Genomic DNA, 18,339 nt, shown 5'->3' on the forward strand with positions numbered 1-18,339 from the left:
GTGTAGATCTAGGAAGTGTTCAACATTTGACATTTCCTTTTTTTTTATTTAATGAGACACAGAAACCTTACAGAGGATTAAATACAACAGCAAAAACAACATACCAAAGAAAAGGTTAATTAAAAAAAACTGATCAAAACCTATTATAATTATTAAAAAAAAAAACTTTCTAAAGGTAAACACATTTGACATTTCCTGTTTCACTGTGGACTCAAAATTTGGCACGTCTGTTTCAGTCTCAACTTGCCACTGAACTCTAGCAAGATCCCACGAGATCTCCTGTCTTGTCACTCCGGGTAGTATTCAACATTTGACATTTCCTGTTTCACTATGGATTCAAAATTTGGTACTTCCTGTTTATGACACAATGTACCATGTGCAAGCTTCATGTCACTTCGCTCATAATAATAATAATAATAAATGTGTGTGTGTGTGTGTGTGTGGGGCGGGTCCTTTGGTAAGAGTAGGGCTGGAGGCCAAGGTGTTAGTGAGCTTGTTTTCAGTGTGGAAGGTTCCCAGTTCAAACATCACCCCTGCCACATTTCTCCACGTAATGAAGAGTTGCATCAGGAAGGGCATCCGGCGTAAAACTTGTGCCAAATCAACATGCAGCTTTACCTTGAATCTGCTGTGGCGACGCCAGGTGAAAACAAGGGAGCAGCCGAAGGGCCTTACTTTTTACATAAGTTGCAAGACCTCCTAAACTGTTTAAAAAAACTGCTACTTGTACTCCAGAAACTACACTACATATTTCTGTGATATGCACAAAGGTTGCAAGTATACCTAAAATTTCACTACATTTTTACAGTCGTTCATAAAAGTGTTGAACCTGTTCATTAGCACACATTCTTTTGCAAAAGGCCAAAGTGCTCCATCTCACAACATCAAAAATTCTTTAACAATTTGCCAGCTGAAAAAGTTGTATCTATTCCAAGTCAGGCTCAAGCCTTTCATACTCTGAAATTGTGTTTATTAATCCTTCGGTTACATGCCAAAAGGTGGTATAGAAGAATTTGACTTTTGAAAGTCTGGCTGGAGTAAGTCTGAGGAATATGAATGATTCTGCTTTTGCATTAAATGTGATCCCATCAAAGGGGGGAACCAAAAATGTGATTATTCAAATATGGATGTAGACTGAAGATTTAATATATAATGAGGTGTGACTTTGAGTGTGCAGCTTTGCTAACTGATGGGGAAACTGTGATGTTTGCAGTATAACAGTGTGCACAGCACAGACACTGTTAACCAGCAAACCTTGTGCTAACTGGCAAAGGTGACCTGCTGGATCTTGCTCTGTTCTGTTTTGTGCTAATCAAATCTGAGCGTTTTGCAGAAAAAAAAAAGACTAAGCTCTAGCTTCCTGCTCTGGTCCACTAAGTCAGCTGTCTTTTCAAACGCTGCTTCAAAGTTGATGCGGCTGATGCAGGCCAGATGTAGAACGCTGCACGGTGCACATGCTATTTCTTCACAGCGATACAGTGTTTCTTTATGAGTCAAAGTAGGGATCTGGAGTCAATGGAATACCGTTCGTGTCACCAGTAGATCGTATTCCATCAGCCACCACATTTCATTTAGCGTGGGATGGGATGTGTTCGTTTAAAATCCTGTGTGTGTGTGTGTGTGTGTGTGTGTGTGTGTGTGTGTGTGTGTGTGTGTGTGTGTGTGTGTGTGTGTGTGTGTGTGTGTGCGTGCGCGCACCTGGTTCTCATTTCTTTACCAAGGACATCTCTGTCTTAATCGTTTGCATATCTGCCCAGAGACATGTGGCTCTGCCTCTGGTCGTCCTTGCGATTGTTGCATTGTCAACAACACTGATTTAAACTGATTCTTCTGTTACAGTCATAAATGAAGCAAGTCAAAAGAAATATGAAAAACCTAATCAGACTCAGCCCCTCCCTTGTTCTCTATTTTACTATCACAATAAATGTGGAAATAACAGAAAGAGTTCTCTTGTTTAATCAAGAATACATGATCATTTTCCCTCTGGGTTTACGGTCAACATTCTCCAGATTTACACACTATGTTTGCAGAATGGTTGCATCATCGCGTTATCTAGGAATGGATTTAGATGCTCACATTTATTGTAAGATAAAGCAACAAAGTGCGACGTATGCGTCCAAAATCAACAGCACGCTTCCTGAAAAGAGCAACGTACATAAAACCTAATCTGTAGTTTCCCACGGTCGAAGTGTATGCAAAAAAAAAAAAAACATAAGACTGGGCTGGTTAATTTTATGGCATATAAACACAAGCACCAACAGCAGTCTGTGTGTTGGCATGACAGTGAATTATGGCTACTTGGAGTGGGGGGGGTGCAAAAAAGAAAGAAAATACATTTTATGAGATCGTTCCCTCTTTTTCTCTTTCTCTCTCTCTCACACACAGATGGCATGTTTGTGGTATTTAGAGGTGTGTGGAGGTGTATGCCATATACCATATGGCATATGGCTCATATGTCCGCATACACAGTCCATATGTTGTAGGTAGGTTATGCGATTTTTGACACGTTACTTGTATGTTACTCATAAGTTGAAATATGTTACCACCAACGAACTTACCTCCAATGCATATTGATGTATGTAGATGTATTTGACGTGTTCCGGACAACCACAGAACTTACTGAACATGTCACCCACCGGCGTGTTGTGCATTTCTACATCCAGATTTAGGAATGGTACCAAAATATTTGACCGGTACCATACCATTTTTTCGGCACCCTTCGGCTGCGGTCCCAAAATTATCTACTGGTTACAAAAGAGAGGTGCTAACTCGTTGCTGTGCAATGATTGACTCAACAGCTAAAGCAAAAAGCTGTGGTCCTCATGTGAACAGCTCAGACAGTTTCAAATATTAAAATCATTCACACGCTGAGTAAATATAAAGTCTTAATCTTACCTGTTACATCATTTCAGTCAGATTCATCATCACAGCCTGACAAAAACTTATCCACATAAAGCATCCTGATTTTGGAAAACGACGTCTGCAAATGCTTTAGTTCCTTGTTGTGACTAAAAAAACATAGTGTTTTAAAAGTCTCTCTGTGTTTGTCTGCTCTGGGTGTGTTTCTCTGTCTGAACCAGAGGACAATTAACAATGGCTGCCACTAACACCATGCAAACAGGTTCTGTGTGAGAGGGGCATCTCTCTCTCTAGCTCTCTCTCCTCTAATCCTCCCCCAACATAAACACAAGCGGATGACATTGTGTGCCAAAAATTCATGATGAAAGTGAACTGAAAACAACTAATGAAAGAAATAAGGGTCAACACTTATGAAAAAATACTTTTCTGCTTCACTGTTTCACCTGAGGTAGCTTTGGTGGGGTGGGGGGGAAAGGGGAAAAGGGGGCATGCGTCATGTGTGCAGAGGAGATGAGTTCATATCAGTCAGATGAGTTTGTATCAGTTTGTGTCAGTGTGTGTATAATGTCAATCAATCAATCAATTTTATTTATATAGCGCCAAATCACAACAAACAGTTGCCCCAAGGCGCTTTATATTGTAAGGCAAGGCCATACAATAATTACGTAAAAACCCCAATGGTCAAAACGACCCCCTGTGAGCAAGCACTTGGCGACAGTGGGAAGGAAAAACTCCCTTTTAACAGGAAGAAACCTCCAGCAGAACCAGGCTCAGGGAGGGACAGTCTTCTGCTGGGACTGGTTGGGGCTGAGGGAGAGAACCAGGAAAAAGACATGCTGTGGAGGGGAGCAGAGATCAATCACTAATGATTAAATGCAGAGTGGTGCATACAGAGCAAAAAGAGAAAGAAACACTCAGTGCATCATGGGAACCCCCCAGCAGTCTAAGTCTATAGCAGCATAACTAAGGGATGGTTCAGGGTCACCTGATCCAGCCCTAACTATAAGCTTTAGCAAAAAGGAAAGTTTTAAGCCTAATCTTAAAAGTAGAGAGGGTGTCTGTCTCCCTGATCCGAATTGGGAACTGGTTCCACAGGAGAGGAGCCTGAAATGTCTGGAGTTGCCTTGACAACATCAGACTGTCGGGGATAGAAGATAATTATAGTGGGCGATTTTAACATCCACACAGATGCTGAGAATGACAGCCTCAACACTGCATTTAATCTATTATTAGACTCTATTGGCTTTGCTCAAAAAGTAAATGAGTCCACCCACCACTTTAATCATATCTTAGATCTTGTTCTGACTTATGGTATGGAAATAGAAGACTTAACAGTATTCCCTGAAAACTCCCTTCTGTCTGATCATTTCTTAATAACATTTACATTTACTCTGATGGACTACCCAGCAGTGGGGAATAAGTTTCATTACACTAGAAGTCTTTCAGAAAGCGCTGTAACTAGGTTTAAGGATATGATTCCTTCTTTATGTTCTCTAATGCCATATACCAACACAGTACAGAGTAGCTACCTAAACTCTGTAAGTGAGATAGAGTATCTCGTCAATAGTTTTACATCCTCACTGAAGACAACTTTGGATGCTGTAGCTCCTCTAAAAAAGAGAGCTTTAAATCAGAAGTGCCTGACTCTGTGGTATAACTCACAAACTCGTAGCTTAAAGCAGATAACCCGTAAGTTGGAGAGGAAATAGCGTCTCACTAATTTAGAAGATCTTCACTTAGCCTGGAAAAAGAGTCTGTTGCTCTATAAAAAAGCCCTCCGTAAAGCTAGGACATCTTTCTACTCATCACTAATTGAAGAAAATAAGAACAACCCCAGGTTTCTTTTCAGCACTGTAGCCAGGTTGACAAAGAGTCAGAGCTCTATTGAGCTGAGTATTCCATTAACTTTAACTAGTAATGACTTCATGACTTCTTTGCTAACAAAATTTTAACTATTAGAGAAAAATTACTCATAACCATCCCAAAGACGTATCGTTATCTTTGGCTGCTTTCAGTGATGCCGGTATTTGGTTAGACTCTTTCTCTCTGATTGTTCTGTCTGAGTTATTTTCATTAGTTACTTCATCCAAACCATCAACATGTTTATTAGACCCCATTCCTACCAGGCTGCTCAAGGAAGCCCTACCATTATTTAATGCTTTGATCTTAAATATGATCAATCTATCTTTGTTAGTTCGCTATGTACCACAGGCTTTTAAGGTGGCAGTAATTAAACCATTACTTAAAAAGCCATCACTTGACCCAGCTATCTTAGCTAATTATAGGCCAATCTCCAACCTTCCTTTTCTCTCAAAAATTCTTGAAAGGGTAGTTGTAAAACAGCTAACTGATCATCTGCAGAGGAATGGTCTATTTGAAGAGTTTCAGTCAGGTTTTAGAATTCATCATAGTACAGAAACAGCATTAGTGAAGGTTACAAATGATCTTCTTATGGCCTCGGACAGTGGACTCATCTCTGTGCTTGTTCTGTTAGACCTCAGTGCTGCTTTTGATACTGTTGACCATAAAATTTTATTACAGAGATTAGAGCATGCCATAGGTATTAAAGGCACTGCGCTGCGGTGGTTTGAATCATATTTGTCTAATAGATTACAATTTGTTCATGTAAATGGGGAATCTTCTTCACAGACTAAAGTTAATTATGGAGTTCCTCAAGGTTCTGTGCTAGGACCAATTTTATTCACTTTATACATGCTTCCCTTAGGCAGTATTATTAGAAAGTATTGCTTAAATTTTCATTGTTACGCAGATGATACCCAGCTTTATCTATCCATGAAGCCAGAGGACAACACCCAATTAGCTAAACTGCAGGATTGTCTTACAGACATAAAGACATGGATGACCCTCTAATTTCCTGCTTTTAAACTCAGATAAAACTGAAGTTATTGTACTTGGCCCCACAAATCTTAGAAACATGGTGTCTAACCAGATCCTTACTCTGGATGGCATTACCCTGACCTCTAGTAATTCTGTGAGAAATCTTGGAGTCATTTTTGATCAGGATATGTCATTCAAAGCGCATATTAAACAAATATGTAGGACTGCTTTTTTGCATTTACGCAATATCTCTAAAATCAGAAAGGTCTTGTCTCAGAGTGATGCTGAAAAACTAATTCATGCATTTATTTCCTCTAGGCTGGACTATTGTAATTCATTATTATCAGGTTGTCCTAAAAGTTCCCTAAAAAGCCTTCAGTTAATTCAAAATGCTGCAGCTAGAGTACTGACGGGGACTAGAAGGAGAGAGCATATCTCACCCATATTGGCCTCTCTTCATTGGCTTCCTGTTAATTCTAGAATAGAATTTAAAATTCTTCTTCTTACTTATAAGGTTTTGAATAATCAGGTCCCATCTTATCTTAGGGACCTCGTAGTACCATATCACCCCAATAGAGCGCTTCGCTCTCAGACTGCAGGCTTACTTGTAGTTCCTAGGGTTTGTAAGAGTAGAATGGGAGGCAGAGCCTTCAGCTTTCAGGCTCCTCTCCTGTGGAACCAGCTCCCAATTCAGATCAGGGAGACAGACACCCTCTCTACTTTTAAGATTAGGCTTAAAACTTTCCTTTTTGCTAAAGCTTATAGTTAGGGCTGGATCAGCTGACCCTGAACCATCCCTTAGTTATGCTGCTATAGACGTAGACTGCTGGGGGGTTCCCATGATGCACTGTTTCTTTCTGTTTTTGCTCTGTATGCACCACTCTGCATTTAATCATTAGTGATCGATCTCTGCTCCCCTCCACAGCATGTCTTTTTCCTGGTTCTCTCCCTCAGCCCCAACCAGTCCAAGCAGAAGACTGCCCCTCCCTGAGCCTGGTTCTGCTGGAGGTTTCTTCCTGTTAAAAGGGAGTTTTTCCTTCCCACTGTAGCCAAGTGCTTGCTCACAGGGGGTCGTTTTGACCGTTGGGGTTTACATAATTATTGTATGGCCTTGCCTTACAATATAAAGCGCCTTGGGGCAACTGTTTGTTGTGATTTGGCGCTATATAAAAAAATTGATTGATTGATTGATTGATTGATAAGATAAAGGGGCAGCCAAATGCTTCACCAAGGCTGTAGAAATTCTTCTGGAGGCGTTTTGACCTTTGTTTAGGGTTGAGCAAAGAAACACATTTGCAGCTCCTCTGACTGACAAAATCCAATTTATGAGTATTCCCTGGCCTCTGACATCTTTCTTTACAAGGGATACATTTGCTCCGAGATGTTATCCAACTTACATCTGAGTTCAAGGGTTAACACAGTATGAGACTGTACTGCCTTGCCCAACTCATTAATCATGACGGCCAGGTGAGGGGTCGTGGTTCTGGTAGCAGCTGTCTTGCCAATTCTCCAATAAGCACCAGCCCTCCCACAATAAAACCAAATATAAATAAGTCTTCGACGTCCTCCACAGAGAGTGGTACCAAGCACGCAACACACCACTTCTCCCAGGCATCGAGAACATAGCCCGCAGGGTAGGTTCCATCTGGGCATGCAGGGTCCGCCACTCCCGATGTCCTTGTTGAAAAAAATGGTGTCAACAGCGTCCAGAGACCAGCTGATCAATTCCATGGTTAATTCAAAAATAGTTTGAAGCATTCACAGTCCGATGAAGTAGGGACATTGAAGGTTGGAGCAGAGATAGAGGAGAGAGGAGGAGATGTGACCACCCTCGCTGGAGTCTTAAGATATAGTCTCAAGATATTTGGTTTTGTGCCAAATAAGAGTAAAGCAGCTTGTAAAATAAACCAGAAAATCTTCACCTTTAAGAAGCTGAAATCAAATATTTTTTTAATAACTCAGTATGATTGATTGATTATTAAAATATTAATTTCCTACACTATCAATCAATCAATCAATCAATTTTTTTTATATAGCGCCAAATCACAACAAACAGTTGCCCCAAGGCGCTTTATATTGTAAGGCAAGGCCATACAATAATTATGTAAAACCCCAACGGTCAAAACGACCCCCTGTGAGCAAGCACTTGGCTACAGTGGGAAGGAAAAACTCCCTTTTAACAGGAAGAAACCTCCAGCAGAACCAGGCTCAGGGAGGGGCAGTCTTCTGCTGGGACTGATTGGGGCTGAGGGAGAGAACCAGGAAAAAGACATGCTGTGGAGGGGAGCAGAGATCGATCACTAATGATTAAATGCAGAGTGGTGCATACAGAGCAAAAAGAGAAAGAAACAATGCATCATGGGAACCCCCCAGCAGTCTACGTCTATAGCAGCATAACTAAGGGATGGTTCAGGGTAATAATCACTTATTCCAATTAAGCATCACCGGGGAGCTGGAGCCTATCCCAGCACTCACTGGGTGAGTCGAGGGCATTGTCAAAATAGCTGTTGATTAATTTAATAGTAAATTAACAATACAATTATTGATTAATTGTTGACGCTCTATTTTGTATCCATTATTTCCCACTGCTTAAGCAGTAACATACACTCAGACACGGTTCAAATGGACTTGCACCATCAGTGCAACTCGTTTTTGTGTCCACCGTCAACATAGTGCACACAGTCACTTCACATCTGCAAACTGAAGCCAGTGATTCAAGAAGAAGAACCAGGCGAAAAACGTAAAAACGTTTATAACATGCACGACTTATCTGAGCTCTTTAAAAAAAAATCTCTTACAGGACAGCAGTGGGAAGCCAGATTTAAAATTCCAAAAGCCCCACAGAGCCCAAGCAGGAAGAAACCACTGATGAAACTCAGCTTTCATGGGTGTCCGGCCGCTTGGATTCCCCAAAGAGGAGTCGAGCTGACACTGAAATACATCAGCTCCAAATATTTCCCACGAGGTGAAAATCCCTTTTTTTCAAAACTTGAGTGACTCTTAAAAATTCCAGCCGTACCATAAAACGTTGAGAGCAATGCTGGTGTAATACGGTGAGCACATTTTGTGTCCATGTGTTCTTATTTGGATCCAGATGTGGGAGGCAAAATACTGAAGACAGTATTTGAAAAAATACATTGATTCTTCCATGGGCAGAGGGCACAAAGAGTCTATCACATAACCTGACGTTAAGTGTGAGAGTGTTTCTGGGTTGAAATAAGAGAAACAAAAAGGCACACTCGCACTATGTAACTTTTCCACACCTGGATTAGTTTATGTCATCTCACCTCTAAGATCAAATCTCTATTTGAAACATTACAGCTTTTCAGTCACACACTCGCCTCTAATGCCAGTACACACGATAACTTTATCCTCAGAAAGTCCATGTCGACAATTACTAGGGGAAAAAAAGGAGAAAGGTTCAACAATCTGAGCTCACCAACAGCAACTCCACATGTGGGGAAACACCTGAAAAACATCTAAAGAGCGATACAACCAAATTCATGAATAAATGCATGGGGGAGTGAGGTTATTTATGATGAGAGACCAAAACTTTCTGGACTCCAGAGGTCAGAAGTTCACTTGAACAGACTCAGATAAAGTTCACATTTGTGAACTTTTGATCTGTGAAATGAATTTCTTGAGGAAAGTGATCTTGTGATCATCTACTGCTGAAAAGTTGGCTGTTCCTTTCGGTAAGAAATCCATTTTTTTTTAGATGTAATGCATTTAGGAATGTCACAGCAATGGCAAAACATGGAGTTCATTTTTAAAACATTCAACCATAACTAAGATTGAGTCATAGATGCAGCTGCTTGGCGACTGAATTATCTGATATAAAACACTGGTGGAGCATCTGAGGGCAAAGCAGGCATGCGGGTAATGTTGTTATCCTCCACAGCTCTATAGGAACATCTGTAATACTCAGTTCCATGATGTGCAGTTCAATTTATTTTACAATAATATTTTTTAAAATCATTTCTTTAAGATAACATTAAGCCTTATTACCGGTGTCGCTGACCGAAAGGTCCCCGCTAAAAATCGGTCCGCCCTGCCTTCACTGCACATGCGTCATTTCTGAGCGTCAGCTGCAGTTCACAGATTATCACCTTGTTTCTGCTAAAACTGCACTCCAGTCATCATCTATTTCAGCGACAGATATCTGTAGCTTTTGCACAACAATCATGTCCACATAAATTCAGCATTATTTCATCATAAACGATGGAGGAAGTGATTAGAGCACATCAGCTGCCAGAGGAGCTGCTAATGCTGCGTTCACTGTACCGCCGTCATTTCAAAGCATCAGTAGCGACTCACCGATTATCGCCTAATTTCTGCTTAAAACTGACTTTACAATGATTTAAGAGGTTTTACTTTGTCATCTGATGGTTAATAATCACATTATTCCATTTGATTGCTTTGGGTGCAGAGACTCAGTCTCAGACATGCTGCTGTGGTTCCAAATGACACATTCGCAGTGAAGGCAGGGCGGACCAATTTTTAGGTCGGGACCGTTCGGTCTGCGACACCGGTACAACCATCCTGTGACACCTGGTTACTGAACTTTTTGGTGAAGCCACCAATTCTGACGCACTCATCCTCAACACCCCCTGGCTCTAGTACAATTGCATATTCAAAACCAGTGATAGGTCTGAGTTTTGTGTCAGTCACACCTAAATAGATCTTTGTCATTTGATTGGTGGCTTGTATGTCACGTGACATTGATTATTTGTCCTGGCGTATAGAAAAATAGTCCATTGTGTGATTTACATAATTCTGCATACAATTTGGTTCCATTTACTGTTAATTTTGGTCCCATAGATTTCATTCTATTGAATGACTCTCTTTATTTTGACTATAATTTATTTAAGTGTCATATAAAACAAATACTTAGTTTTTCATTTGTGTAATAGAAAGAATATTTTCATTTTGTTGAACTTAAATATACTGTATTTATGCAAAAATCAGCCATTTGGATCTAAGTTTATTAATCGTCAATATCAGTAATTGAAGATGAGTGATCAAGATTGCAATCGAAGATAAGTAATGAGGAACAAAGTACGGGATCGGGATCAGGGGGTCAGTAATCAGAATCAAATATGACCAATTAGGATAAAAGTTAGAAAAAGGATTACAAATGAGTGCTCAGGAGTCTATGATAGTCTGTCTGTATCTATTAGTCCAGATTCAGATAATCATCTAGATCTGGTGGCCATGAATGTATTTTTGAAAATAGGTCAAGTTGCTGCATCCATAGAACCTCCTTGGGTCATGGATGTCAACCGCCCAGGCAGACAAGGAGAAGGGTGGTCTACTGTAAACCTTTTACTAGAACCATGGTGCTGTACAGGCTATATGACCTGTTCATACTGTTTCATAGGTTCACACATGGAAACTGTCAAATGCAACCACAGCTTTATGTCTTTGCCACTGACCACTGGCACAGTTGGATATTCAGTGCCTTGCTCACCGGCATAAATCCTGCTTTTTTACTTTCCTCATGCAGATTTATGCTGCAGGTCTCAAACTGGTGACAAGCTCAGCATTTCTGTACTTAATATAAGTCTGTTGTAGCAGTTGTCAGTTTCAGGATTATGGTTCAGAAAGTGGGGCAAAAATGTATATTTTGCAACTACTACTACTACTACTACTGTACCTCTACTGTGGTGGTTCTTAAACCTGCTCTCCAAGACTTTAATATTGATTCATTTCCATTCCTCCCTGATCTGTCCAGACCTGTTTCAGTAAGACGCGTATCCACCTAATCAATCCCATTTTCCACAACTTGATGAAAAGAAGACACATTTGTATCCTTGAGCTCCAAATTAACCCAAAACTGCATTTTCCAAATCTTAAAATTCACACAGTGTGTGTATCTGCAAATTACAACACAGATATTGCTGGTAAAGATCTGGGACTGTGCAAGTGGTGGCACACATCACCAAATCCACCACCCTGTGGAACTGCCCTGGGTCCTCCATGGCTGCAGCCCATGTAGACCACCAGTCCATCCCCAACCTCTGAAACTGGTCATCTGACTGCTTCAACCAGGTGAAATGGGCGTCTGTCCTTGTACTTCAGCCACTGGGGTCCTCAAAACTGAGACGCCTGTGTGCTGCATCAAGCACAGAGAAAAGTCTCATGTGGCTCAGTTCCATCACAATGCAACTGTCAGTCATCATCTGGGTCTCCTTAAGCAACTGTTCATGTGGCACAAAGTCATTTCAACAGTACCAAAGGATCCTTCAAAGGGACTGAGTGCAAATGTTTCAGCACTGCTACATGTGTCTGTCCAGCTGACATGGCTCATATTTCATAATTCATCAGTCATATTCCTGAAGATATGATTACATTGTGTATAGGGACTGTTTGCCCATTGGGGGTATTTGTAGCGTAAACCTCTGCTGAATTAAATTCAACTCACTTTATTCATATAGCTCCAAATCACAACACAAGTCACCCCAAGCCACTTCACAAGGATAAGGTGTAATCGTTTCCATCCCCGAGCAAGCACATGGGCAACAATTGTAAGGAAAAACTCCTTCATGAGTTTTTTAACTTTAAGAAGAAACCTTGAGCAGACCAGACTCAGAGAGGTGACCATCTGGTTTGGCCATACTGCTACGAACAAAATAACAAAGTTCAACCTCTGTGTTGTGTTCTCCCCCACCCTCGAGATGCAAACTCATGATCTCCTGGACGGGAGAAAGGCACTCTACCCACAGGGCTAAAATCCATGGCCTTTGGCATCTGTGGCAGCAGTGTTGCTGCAGTAACTTTGAAAAGTTACTTTATTAAGTTACTTTATGCAGTTACTTCATACAGTTACTTCATTAGATGCGGAATGTAACTAATATAGTAAGTAGTCATCTAACTTGTTTATTTTTTTTAAGATTGAAACTCAGAAAAGTAACTATTAGTTCATTTGTCTGTTAGTTACTTTGCTTACTTGACCCAGAAAATAGGATGTGGTTCTCCATCTTCTGCATTCTGAGAAACCAACATTCCTTGCCAATGTGTGAAGTTTTGACTCACTAGGTGCAATGCTGAGAAATGTTTGTTTTGATCTGATCAAGGTTTTAAAAAGTGACATTAAACTTTAACATCCAGTCATTTCCCTGAAAAGCCTTTGCTGGTGTCCTGGGGTAGGCACTAGGACCTGTGGCTGTCTGTAGTCTGATAGAGCCTGAGCCTCCTGGACTCTCTCACTTACTTTCAGAACAATCAATTTTCAAACAAGTGCAAGCCTCAGAAAGGACTCTTTGGAATAATTGACAAGGAATTAATTCTTCCCTTCTCTGGCATCTTGTGGAATTGGATCTTAACTTGGAATATATTTCAGTTTTTCTCTGGAGACTTGCGTCAGTGGAAAGAGAGAGAGAAAGAAAGAAAGAGAAGAGCCTTTGCAGAGGTAGAAGACTATACTATTTGCTTACACTAAACATTTCAGTGGAAATGTAGCAACTTACTATTATGTGCATAAAACACAAGAAAGTCAGTTTAAGATGAATAACAATGCAGACATGAACCAAGTTACTGGCAAAGAACAGTTTTTAAGAAGGGGGGCTGATTTAAACAAGAACATTGCTCAGAAATTTAGGACGGCAGTAGAAGTTGCTGTTTCTCTGCATTATTACAGCTCTCTGCTGGAGAAATGATTACTGCCGGTAAGGGTTTAGGGATGTTGATCAGAACATCAGAGTCCAGAGGGAACTGATCGTGTCCTCCATCCCCTTCGTACCTGCTGAGGCTTATCCCCGGGCTCATCAGGTTACAAGGGCACCTATTGGACCTGCGTTTATTTCCTTGAGCTAAGACATATTCTCAGTGCATTCCTGCAAAGCATTCCTTCACTTTTCACATTTGTACGGCATGTTGGGTGGGAAACGTATCTACCTAGAGGCTAGTTCTCTCCAATTATGGTTGGAATTATTGCATTCTTAAGTAATTGCAGGGGACTGTACTGTTGAAGAGAGTGTTTTTCCACATAATATGCTTTTTTTTTAGTACAACTTAAGTGACATTCTGAATAAATCATTTGGCCCATATTACATGCGGAATAAGAGAAAGATGAGATTACTGACATCCGCCAATCTGGATCCAGATCGCCTCCAAAATTCAGTGGAGTCTTCCATTCCCTAATATCTATCAGTAATGCAAATTTGGTGAGAATCTGTGAAGTAGTTTTGACGTAATCCTTCAAAGCCTATATAAAGTGAAATCTTGATTGAGAATCTGAATGCGGATCACCTCCAAAAAATAATGGAATCTTCCATGGGCTAAGTAGTTTTGACATAATCCTACTAACAGACAGACAGATAAATAAATAAATGCTGATGATTTTATTGCATCCTTGGCAGACACAATTACACTTTGACAAAGTTATTTGGTGTCTGACTCCCAGGTAAACAAGTTTTTAATGAAATGTTTTTTAGCCATTAGTTAGGGTCGAAAGTTCAACAATCTTCTGGTCTTGTACAGACAGAATTTTTGTCAGTCAAAGCGATATAATGTAAAATGTGATGACCATCAGATTAGATTTGAGGAGCCTTTGCTACATTCACGAGGGTGACATCTTAACATCAAACCTTTCACCTTTATGCAATTTTTACCAAGGTGGATGTTTTTACAGTGACTGGAGTACACATCTTGTCACAAGCCCTTTTGGGCTTAGATGGAGAACACGATAACTCCACACAAAAAAGAAGTGAGGTTCAATTTAGCCAAACTCATGAACTTTGTGCTAACAGGCAAAAATGCTAATTACCCTATCACTGCTAGGTACTTTCATACATCTCTATTGCACTTTTTCTAGCAGAACAGCGCTGAAAGAGTGCACACAAACACTTCATCCCAGTACTTTCAGTGCTTTCAGTCGGGGGAAAAAGCCTGGTCAGATTTGTGTCTGTGACAACAGCAACAATAAACAACTAAAGACTAGATTATAATGCATGCTGATAAAAAGTACTCACCCTCAGAAACAACTGTCTGTCCAATCTGCTATCACAGATGAGTTGTTTTGTTGTTGTTGGGTATTTTTGTCTCTGTTGTGATCAATTTTGAGTGGAAATCAGCAAAAACAAACCTTTCTTATTTAGCCGAATGTAAAATAACTGAATACTAGTTAAATATGAAGCTATTTGAATACAACAATAACTTGACAGATATCAATCTGAAAAGCTAGCTAAATCTAAAGCTACTTCAATCTAACTAAAGCTAACTGAATCTAAAAGTTAATATTGATTTACTTCAAATATTAAACTTCATGAATATAAATTAAATCAAAATGAAACAACCTCAACATAAAACTAAGTGAATATGAACATAATTGAACCTAATTTAAATCCAGAACTACTTGAATATAAGATAACCGGATAGCTAATGGGATATTTCACTTAATCTAAATCTAGCTGTAAGCTAAATGAATTTTAAAGTAGTTTAATCTAAAGCTATATATTTCATATTAACGGCACATAACGTTAAGTCAAATTAAGTGTGTTCAAAGCTGAACCTAACTGAAAATGTTAAGAAAAGTTTAAAACCAGCCATGTTAAATATAGTAGAATGTACTATCAATACAGCTTGCCAAATGCTGTCGATGTCAGCCAATGGAACTAGTTTATCACTAGTTTGTAATGATAGAGTGATAATGTTAAAAATGTGAAAATCTGTAAATGTGAAAGAATCAAAGCAGCGATCCATTGATTGATTTCTGTGATTGGCCAAAAGATTGTTACACCTACTGAATGGCTTCACATTGTGTATCTCTGCTTGTAATTGCCAAATAATTGTTGATCTTTGTGTCTCCATGTTGCCAGTAATGTTGACAGACCACTTAAAAGTTTGAGTTTTGACTACGAACAACTTGTTGAAATACTGTTAGCTGATTCAATGTGGTTTGTAAAAATAATTCAAACCACTTCCCAGGTTTATGGAGTTGGGAAAAGAGCCATGGGAACGAAATATTTCTGGCCAAGTACCAATGATTTTTGGGATGATAGTGACCTGAACGGCACCACATGAAAATTGGCAACTGTGTGCTTGAAAATTTTGATTTAATGCTTGCTTGAAAGGTTACTGGCAAAAGAGAACACTGTGATTTTATTAAAAAAAAAAAAAAGATGAATTGTGTGTTTATGAATTTTAGCAAAGCAACTAGGAAACTACACAGACTGAAATGATCTTTCACAATCCACATCATTGAATGCCAGCATGCATGTGTTCAGTTCTGAAGTTTACTTCAAGAAGAAGTCTGAAAACGTCACTGTGCTGCTGATTTTTCTTTCCAAAGCCACGTGTTTGCATGCATGCGACATGACTTGGATATGTGCTGGTGATGACTTGAATGTTAACATTATAATCAAAGTGCAGGGATTGTCTGGTTTTCCCAAAAGGTTTGTCCTTTCCAAGATTTCTGCTGTGAGAACACTGCAATAGTGACGCCCGCCTCCGCTCAACATTTATCTTCCTCTATGCAAACATAACAGTTCTTCCAGCACAAATCATCCATTTATAACATGACAATGATGAATTCTAACAGACAAAACAGTCCGGATGTGGGAACATAAAGATACAATATCATGTCCATTTTTAAAGTTCAGAATCAAACTAATTCAAATTCACTTGCTTATAGATGAGGTGGAACTAAGACGTAATAAAACTATTCAAACAGGGATTTGGGCCTTGATTTGTATGTGAAACAGTTGAGAACTTCAGACAGCACAAAATTCCAGTTTGCTTTAAACCTTTTAACACCTTGAGACAGAAACTAGTTCACCCTAAAGACAGCATCCCTAGTTACAAACAGAGCAATGTAGTATATTTGATCAGATGTCAGGAAAACTGTAACGAACACTACATAGGTGAGACTAAGCAGCCGTTACACAAACGGCTATACCAGCACCGCAGAGAGGGTGCCAGTGGACCTCAGTCTGCAGTTCATCTCCCTCCACCTTAAAAACACTAACCACACGTTTGAGGACAAGGAAGTTAAAATCTTAGCCAGCAAGAAGAAATGGTTTGAGAGAGGGGTGAAGGAGGCATTGTATGTGAAACAGTTGAAACCCAGCCTTAATCGGGGAGGGGGTCTGAGACACACTTTGTCCCCTGTTTACAATGGGGTACTCAGGTCAAAGCAGTTTCAGTCTCTTGTGCATGGTAATGAGTCATTCACGTCATCAGGAGAGGCGTCAGGAGAGATGTCAGTCCCATCGTTAGAGGGACAGCTACCCTGTCATTAGGAGGGTGCTAACTAGAGCACAATAGGTGCTAATTAAAGCAATTGTTTAGTCACTAGCCAATAGCAGTCTGCCTCTCGGTAGGAGGGGTCTGGTTAGGTTTAAAACTCCAGCTTTTGTTGCTTCTGTTTGTTCTTCTCTACAAGGGTCAGACAGAAGTCAGACTACCAGAGCAAGAATTTTAGCTGAGGAAGCTTCTGCAATTTGAAGCGAAACGTCCTCGCGTCAAGCAACCCAGTCCAGTCGAAGAGTCAAGCTTCTCTACTAACATTTCCAATACTTTTGTTGTTGTTGTTGTAATATTTGTGGAAACACTGAAAAAGCTCTATTCATGTATGCTAATCTATTCAATTCATTTCAAATCATTTTATTTGTATAGCCCCAAATCACAGCAATGCTGCCTCAAGGCACTTTACACGAGTAATCTATCTGTGTGTTTCAAACAGCGCTGCCATCACAACCCACATGCTTCCATATGTCCTTCTTGTTGGCACTGCTATTAAGAAAAATATCCATTAGAGGGCACTGCAGACCCAACTGAAAGTGTCTGACAATCAAAAGAAGTCTCTAATGCAAAACAGACAAAAGTGTAGGCAGCAGTGTAGGAAGTTGCCTGTGCTGCTATTAAATTCTTCGCAACAAGTTTTTACATATATTAAACTGTCACCAAATTGCTCTACCATTGTTAACTGTCTGCATTGCGTCCTTTTGCTTAAAGATGTGACTTGCTTGAAATTTAGCTTCACTGCTCCCATGATTTCCAGTGGTACTGCTCCATCTTTTTGTGTTCCATATGTTTCCAGAAAACACATAAAATACAAATGAAATGATTGCAGAGTGAGGACCGAATGCTCCATCTATATCCATAGTTAGTTGCACTGGGGGGAGCAGTCTATTGCAGGGCTGATGTTTGACTTTAATTCAACACATTTAATTTATTCAAAACTCCACGTGTCATTACACTAAGAGTGTTTTGGCTGCAGATGGTAAAAAATAGGAAGGTTTATTTTCTTTGTCTTTTTCTGTTTGACCTCTATATACATTATAACGATGGTCATCAGTGGGGTTTTTCTGCAGGGCAGCTGGGAATCATCAGCACACAACAGTGTGTTGTGCCAGTGGATGAACAGTATCTGGCAGACTGGAGACTTTGCCAGGCCAGACACTGCGGTTGCACATCTTTAACCTTGCTTCGTCTACCGACTGTGGGCAGCTGTCTTAATAAAGTAGGTGAGATGAGAAGTTATCTGTTTCAATTTTGAAAATCTGTTTCAATCAAATTCAATGAAAGATGCATTCTGAGTAATTGAGAATTTCTCCTCAATTCTGTTTTGCTGCGTTTTGATGGAGCTAACATACAACCCCTGGCAAAAATTATGGACTCACCGGCCTCGGAGGATGTTCA

General features: G+C 40.0%; 1 long non-coding RNA gene across 1 annotated transcript; it reads left to right on the forward strand.

Moving 5' to 3' along the window:
- Window positions 1–2,796: 2,796 nt before the first annotated feature.
- On the forward strand, window positions 2,797–11,246 carry LOC117507892. Its single transcript, XR_004559867.1, has 4 exons — window positions 2,797–3,021; window positions 3,404–3,408; window positions 10,354–10,357; window positions 11,236–11,246. It is a non-coding gene; the product is annotated as an uncharacterized LOC117507892 (long non-coding RNA).
- Window positions 11,247–18,339: the final 7,093 nt, after the last annotated feature.

This window comes from Thalassophryne amazonica, chromosome 3 (assembly GCF_902500255.1).
Source record: "Thalassophryne amazonica chromosome 3, fThaAma1.1, whole genome shotgun sequence".
NCBI classification, from domain to species: domain Eukaryota; kingdom Metazoa; phylum Chordata; class Actinopteri; order Batrachoidiformes; family Batrachoididae; genus Thalassophryne; species Thalassophryne amazonica.